The sequence below is a fragment of the Pseudorca crassidens genome, chromosome 1 (genome assembly GCF_039906515.1).
Source record: "Pseudorca crassidens isolate mPseCra1 chromosome 1, mPseCra1.hap1, whole genome shotgun sequence".
NCBI lineage: Eukaryota > Metazoa > Chordata > Mammalia > Artiodactyla > Delphinidae > Pseudorca > Pseudorca crassidens.
In genome coordinates this window covers 5,048,433-5,056,323 of record NC_090296.1, presented here as the reverse complement: position 1 = coordinate 5,056,323, position 7,891 = coordinate 5,048,433, and positions in this window count along the sequence as shown.

Genomic DNA, 7,891 nt, shown 5'->3' with positions numbered 1-7,891 from the left:
GAATTCCAAAATAGCTCCCACGCCCCTTACTGTTTTGCAAATGGCTCACTTAGCCTGAGGTGGGTCTGCCTGGGAGACTGGCTGCATCCTTCTTCTCTTTGAGTCCTGGGGTCTAAGGAATTGAGTCTGGGGTCTCTGGGGAGGTTTGGTACCTGCAGCGTCACTCTAAAATCATTAGCTACCCCATTGGGCAAAAAGAGCACAGCCTGCTGTCGAACCAGGGTCTGCCAGTCACCCATGGCCCACCAGTTGCCTGCAGTCCATCAGTGGCCCGTGGCCCACCAATTCCCCAAGGTCCGCCAACGCCCCAAGGATTGCCAGATGCCTGAGGCCCGTCAGATGCCCGTGGCTTGCCAGTTCCCCTGAGGCCTGCCAGTTGCCCGCGGTCCACCAGCTGCCCGCGGTCCACCAGCTGCCCGCGGTCCACCAGTTGCCCGCGGTCCGCCAGTTGCCCGCGGTCCACCAGTTGCCCGCGGTTCGCCAGTTGCCCGAGACCTGCCAGTTGCCCATGGTCTGCCAATTCCCCATGGCCCACCAAATGACCACAGACGGTCAATTCCCTGGGACCCGCCAGTTGCCCCTGGTTCGCCTGTTGCCTGCGGTCCGCCAGTTGCCCGAGGCTGGCCAGATGCCTGAGACCCGCCAGTTGCCTGAGGCCAGCCAGATGCCCGCGGTTCGCCAAGTTGCCCGCCGCCCGCCAGATGCCCGAGACCTGCCAGGTGCCCATGGTTTGCCAGTTGCTCATGGTCCACCAGAGGCCCACGGTCTGCCAATTCCCCATGGCCCACCAAATGACCACAGACGGTCAATTCCCTGTGGCCCGCCAGTTGCCCCTGGTTCGCCTGTTGCCTGCGGTCTGCCAGTTGCCTGAGGCCGGCCAGATGCCCGCGGTTCGCCAAGTTGCCTGCCGCCCGCCAGATGCCCGAGACCTGCCAGTTGCCCGTGGTCCGCCAGATGCCCGTGGCCCACCAAACGCCCGCGGACTGTCAATTCCCTGCAGCCTGCCGGTTGTCCGCGGTTCGCCAGTTGCCCGTGGTCCGCAGCGGTCCGCCAGAGGCCCGTGGTCTGCTGGACGCCCACGGTTCACCAGATGCTCGCGGACTGCCAGCTGCCCAAGGCCCACCAATTCCTGGTGGCCTGTCAGTTGCCTCAGTCCACCAGTTACCTGTGGCCCACCTGTCATCCTGCAGCTTTGTAAGTGCCACATGGGATCTGCCCTGACCCCCCAGGTCCCAGGCTTCTTTGCTTCTCTGTGATTCACCACCATCTATCCTGTTGCGACTTCTTGGATCTCCGCGATGCTCAGACCCGCAGCTTCTCATTTCCACGTACCTGCATGTAATCACGCCTACCCCAGTGGTTCTCGGGCAAATCTGTGTACCCTCTTGGGGATTTGCTGAAATTCTGCAGTCAAAACTGCCCCTTCCTCCTACTTCGGGAAACTATTTAGGGGGCTCCAAAGATCCAGTTCTCCTTCTGACAGCCCGTGTGTAACCCTAAATCTTTCCCCTGACGGTTGGTATGGTTCTGGCCCCCCCGCCCAGTGAGTGAGAGAAGCCAGTTTGGGATTCTCCAAAGCTGGAGGACAGACAACCCACTTCCTCGCACAGTTGTGGTAAACAAATGAACTAAGTGTTGTAGTGTGGTTCCTGAAAATGCTATGAACTGTGTGAGCGCGCCAGGACCAACGCCCTCAAGAACCACAACGTGGTTCTCTCCACGTCTGGGGAAAACAGTGTCACCAGAATGGCCTTGCCTGGGCTGTTCAGGCAGCTCATCTCCCGCTGAGATGAGCTCCTTAAATTTCAGCCTTAGATGCTGTTCCTTGCAGCCCACCCAGGGACACCTTTCTCCTTTAAGAAGAGAAAGATGGGCTAGAGAGAAAAGACTAACTCACCTCCCAAGCTCCAGAGGCGGGGTGGCCCCCGACCTGGCCTGCTGTTTTGCAAATGGCTCTCCCCCGCGGAGGCTGAGCTACGAGGTGGGGGGCAGGGGGACGGCCCGGTTTGCTCCAAGAATGAGCTCGGCGGCATCTTCCTCCTTCAGGCCCGGGATCTAAGCTCTCGAGTTTTGGAGGAGGTTTGACTCCGGCAAACCTCCACTCTTCGAGAAAAGAGAGGACTGCTCTGCTGTGCCGAGGGTAGGCTGCTGGGCGGCTTGGGGACCAGGGCAATATTCAAGCCCCAGACTCAAACTGGGGATTGCTAAGGGTTCGTGGGTCTGAGCGGAGGCGGCACTTGCCGGGCTGAAGTCCGCCAGTTGCCAGCGGTCCGCACCGTAATCCCGCAGCGCTGTAACCGGCACACTGGTCTGCCCTGACCCCCTGGCTTCCTGGCTCCTCTTCGCCCAGATGCATTTCTCTGCAGCATAGCTCCCTGGGATTTACCACAATTCGCCACGGTGGGTGACGTCATGGGTCTCCGCCGTTCTCGGTGCCGCGGGGTATCCACGGTCTTCGGGCAACTTTGTGCGCAGGCTCAAGTCTTCGCGGGTAAGGCTGCGGCCAAATTGCTCCAGGCCCTGGTCCTGCACCTCCTCCATCTGAAACTCTGCTTTTCCAGGCGAATTGATACTTGACTCTTAGTCGACCCTCCACCCCGCCCCAAGGCTCTTGGTTCCCGGGGAATCACGCGCCTGTGGTGGGGGGGGATGGTGGAGTCAGACGGAGGTGCAGCCTTGTCTCCTGCTCCCAGGCAGACTTCAGCCCTCTAGGCGGTTTGAGCAGAGGTGATCGAGTCCTGGGGGCCCCCGTCAGCACTGGGCTATGATGCCAAGCTGGGTATCATACTCCTGCAGGCGTTAAGTCTGAGCAGTGTCCCGCGCTGCAGCCCGACTCACTATCACTGCCTTCACACGCACGTCTGGGCCAGCTCCATCCCCGGGGGCGGACCTAGGCCGCTTCCTAGCGCCGAAGGTGCAGGGACTCAAGCCCCGTTACTCTGAGGAGGATCAGTTCTTGTTCCCCAACACCGAGCGGAGTGCTGAGTCCTGCTTTTCCAGAAGACTCTCCTGCAGCAGTGAGAAAGCCCTGGCTATCTGCAGACTGGTCCTCGTCTTAGCCCTGCCAAATCATAGCTGGGGAACTTGGGTGAACCTCAGCCCAGGCTTTTATAAAAGTGAAGAGTGGGCAGGATTTGGAGGTGAATACAAGAACACAGCACCATAGCACGATCCCTTAGATCACGATAAATTGTGAGGAGAGGCCTGAACTGGTTCCCTGGGGACCCAGAAAGAGCCCTTCTACAGCGGTGTCGGATGGGGTGCCAGTCCCTCCCCAGGCTGTAGCATGAAAACTGCACAGCCTGCGGGATCTGTGGGTTCCCTCCCTGAGCCTGGAGTGAGGGGAGTGCTGCTTTTAGCCCAGGAAGTGATTGAAAACGAATTCCCCCAGGGGAGGGGGTCTTTGACCCTGGGGCTGCTCCCAGCTGGGGTTGCTCTGTTCCTTTAGGAAGGGGAAGAACTCTCCAGCGTGGGAGGTTTCAGGCCCCCAGCCCGGTCAGGCTAGTTTGCAAAAGACTGTGTCCTCCGTGGGGGAGGAGTGAGGCTGCCCATCCCCCACCTCCTGCCCAGCCCCAAGGACTGAGGAAAGGGTTTTGGGGTCGGGGAGTCTCAGAGGAGGCCTGGCACCTGTAGGGTTCACCCCAGACCTCCGAAGCCCCTTGGACACTTGCTAGCAACATTTGCCCATTGTGCTAACGCAAAGGGGGCTTTGGGAAGCACCGGTGTGTGCCTGGGCTGCTTGATGGCCTTGAAAATACGGTAGTTTGAATGCGGTAGCCTCCAAGGCAGTGATTTTGAGCCACTTAAGGTCCTGTAAGAGGCCAGGATCCTGGTGCGTGCGCCTTGCTAGTTCCCCCTGTGCTGCCGCGCTTCAGCTCAGCCAGCTTCCCCAGCACGCTGTGGCCTCCGGGGCCCTTGGTGTGTGGGCACCGGCTGCCCTTGCCAGGGGGCCTCTGTGTACAATACCACGGCTCACTCGGACGGCAGCATCGGGAGCCCCAGGATTGTGGAGCTGGGGCCCTCCTTCACCGCACTCCCTGCGGCGCAGTTCACGGCAGCTCGGTCAGTGACCCCTGGGGCCATGTCTTGCCCCTTGTGGTATTTGCTGAAGAGTCGGGGTGGGAGCCGCTACAGGCCTTTCTCCCAAGTTAGGGAAACTGAGAGGCCCAAAGACCCAGTTCCTCTGCGGAGGGTCAACTCATACTGATTTCTGCGTGGAGTTCCGTCGTACACCAGAGTGCCCTCCAGGCGCAGCGATGCCACCTCCCCTGGCCAAATATGGGGGTGCCCGTGGCCCTTATCACGGCTGGAGGAGAGAGGGATAACTCCCAGCCTGCAAAGTCCTGAGCCCCTGGGGGTTCCCTGTCAAGACCCGCGTTCAATGCCCTCCCGGTGGGCAAGGGGTGGGGGGTTGTGGAGAAAATGTGACTACAGCGCAACAGGGAGGAGCGCCTTGTGGCCCGAATCCCAGTTCGGTTCGTCACTAGCCGTCTCTCAGTGCCTCGGTTTCCTTACCCACAAACAGGCTTGATCAAGTACATGGGTGAAGGTTAAACAAGCTATTAAATAGGTACTAAAAGCCTTGAGAACCCACCGCGCACAGTTTTTGCTTTGCCGACTGACAGCCCCAGGCCGGATACCCCCGTCGCTCTGCATCTCCGCCTTGCGCAATCCTTTCGGTGGGAATCGTTTCTAGAGGAAATGGCTGGGCTCAGAATCCTGTGCATTTAAATGTTTGGTCTCTTCTGCCAGAAGGCTTTTCAGAGAAGTCGTGCCTGTTTAGATGGCAGGCGCGGTATCGAGCTGATGAGGGAACCTGCGTGTGTTCGTGTGTAGGGGGTGGGCGAAATTTTATGGTGAATCTTCTAACAGTTTAGTAAAAGAATGTAGATCTCAAACAAAGTCCTGCAGAGACATCTTGACGTGGTCCAAATCAAGCGTTTCCCTTTTCGCTTTGTAGCCCCTCTGCGGAATGATGCTGGCCCGGGACCTAGAATCCCACAGGCCATCACTCCTGGCTGCAGGTCTGGGGTGAGGGGTGTTAGAGGGTCAAAAAGCTGCATGTGGCCTCAGCACACGGTTTTGCTGGGAGCAAGTGAATCTTGGCACGGAGTGGAAGGACGATACGGGCTTTTTCACTTTATTTAGGAGGAACATGGGCTCAAGTCTGAATCCTGACCTAGGGGAACGCAGCTCCGCGTCTGTGCTCTGCTCAACACGAACGGACACCCGGGCGGCTGCCTGTTGGCCTGAGCCCACATCCACGGTTCAGAGAGCCCCGCCCCACCCTTCGGGGTGAGGCCACCCTGAGCCCCGGAGCCGATGTTAAAGTCCCTCACATCTTCCTTCTGCCTCCCTCTGCCTTTCTTCCGTTGGGTTTGAAATGTAGGCACGGCGCTGCCTTTAACATATGGGAAATGGTACCAACTTCCCAACCCCCATCCGAGACCTGCCTCGCGCCTGGGGCCACCCTGGAAGCGCCTCCGAAAGGCTGCAGTGTGAGTTGCTTCCTGTCTTCTGCTCCAAAGCATTTTTGAGCGGGAGGGGCACAACAGGCCCCGCCTTTTGGGCTGCCCTCCTGGACCCCCAATCCTCCTCTTAATTCACAGAACATGCAAGGACCCTGGGGAGGCCCAGAGTGAACAGCGGCTGCCTCTGATCTCCAAGGTCCCCCCAGCTGAGGGTTGGGGTCTCCCTTCCCCCGTGCCGGGACAGCCTCTGATGGGGTATACGACCCCAGACCTGGGACCCCTCTTTCTCCCATCCCACATTGCTCACCGGGTGGGACGTGCAACGCACATGGCGGCAGCATCTCCGCCAGGCTCCCAGGCACCTGTTCCATCTTCTGCCTCATTCACTGGGGATGTTTGTTTTGAGCCTCTGCTCTCTCCGGTGAGCTGGACTACGGGAACTCAGCTAGGATGTTTTAATATGAGACTGCAGTGATTAGGATGCTGGGAACAGAGGGGCTTCTCTTAGGACTTAGAGCCTTCCTCCTGGCCCCCTCGTTGGTCCACATTTCTTCTGCCGTGGTCGCTCCTGGGTGGGATTTGTCAGCACATCCTTTAGACAAGGTCCTGGGCTGGGGCAGGGTGGCGCCTTCTGGTTCCAAGTGGAAATGCTCTTCCCCTGCGGAAACCTCGCCCAGGGAGGGGACTTTGAGGGGGCTTGCCGGTGAGCACCCAGTCACCTGGACCCCCTGCCCACCCTCCCCATCTTCCTCTCTCCACCTTCGGGCCCCCACCTCATCCCAGCTTCCTCTCCAGCCTGGCGGGAGATGGCAGCTTGCACACGCCCGCAGCCGCTCCCTGCTCCCCGCCCTCTGCCCCAAGTCGAGATGCACTCAGGCTTCTCCAAATGAGGGCCTTGATTTGGTCTGTGGAAATCAGCCTAAATCCGGGCCTGGGTCTGCACTGGCTGTTCAGGGAGTGTGTGAGGGCCCCGTGCGAACCCCCAAAGCAGGGGGCGGGGGTATACACTGAAACCTTTCAGGGACAGTTCAGGCCGGGCAGCCAGACAGTTTTGCTTGGATCTCTGGGGTGGCCACGTGGCCATACGTTCAACGTTCTGAGATGTCTGTGCCCCGAGCCAGCCAGAAAGTGACTTACGGCCGAAAGCAGCATTTGAACGACTTCTGCTGTGTGGGGAGGCCCCTCAGAGTAAACAGTGAGAATTTCTGGGAAATGTACATAAGGCCAGACTGTCGGGAAAGGACATGGGCCCAGGATTCCTGATACTCGGAGCTGGGAGAGAGGTCCCAGCTTTCCAGGGGCAGCCCAGCCCCAGTGGCTCTGTCTCTTTTAGGTAAATGACAGTCTGCCACTCGTTGGCTCTTCCTTCTAGGGAGGGTGGGGCTCACTCACTTGCTCTCAGGGCCTGGACTGAGCACACTGTCCACCTGAGATGGGAGCAGAGACAGCCAGAGCTGAGCCCGGCACACAGTAGGGGTGCAGCCCAGCTCCCGGAACTCCCAGAGGCAGGGAGCTTGCCCATCACTTGCCGTTTTATCCCCGGCCCTTGAAACAGTGCTGGTCCTAGGCACCCAGTAGGTGTTTCTTGAACTGAATGAATGAACGCATTAACAAAGTTATCTGGAATTCATCTTTCAAAGTTGACAAAGCTCAGGCTAAAGACGCAGTGTATTTGAGGGTGTATTTGGGGGGCAGCCAGTTCTGAGTGTGCCCGGCCTGGCTCCCCTGCGCGTGTGCCCCTACCCGGTGACTGGTTCAGAGAGAGACGCCACCACCCCAGCCCTGGACGTTGACCCTCAGGGTCCCTCCGAATAAAGCAGGAGGCTTCTCGTTTTTAATAGTCTGTCAGTCTGTCTCAATCTGTGTTCAGGGCAGACCCGTGGTGTGAGTCCTGATTTCCGTATTTTTGCAGTGGAAACCGGAGCTCAGTGGGGTGAGTGGGCAGGACCCTCCTCAAAGGGCCTGGGCCTCCCAGAGTCTTCCTGAAGCCCTCCACCCCCACCAGTTCACAAAGGCAACGCTGTCTTTAGGTTGGAGCAGGCTTTGAAAGGTGGCCGTTGTTTGCTTTTCTTTATCATCAAATGTGCAAGGGCAGCTCTGTTTACCTAAAGGCAGGCGCCTTTAAGCTCATCCTTTCCGCAAACACCTAAAGGGTATGTTGAACATTTGAGCCCGTGTCTCGGAGGGCGAAGCGTTTGCAGAGCGTAAGCCCAAGCAAGTGGGTAGATGGGGGCGAAGTGCGGAGACCCGCGGTGACCTGCGGTGTTCAGAGATGACCCTCGGTGACCCGCAGTCACCCCCAGCAACCCTGGTGGTGAAGTTGCCCTTCAAGGAGTGGTGGGGGGAGCTTTTCAGGGGCTGAGGCTGCAAGATGCGCCTGCATTCTGGCTCTAGGAAGGGCACGCAGCAGGGGCTGGCAT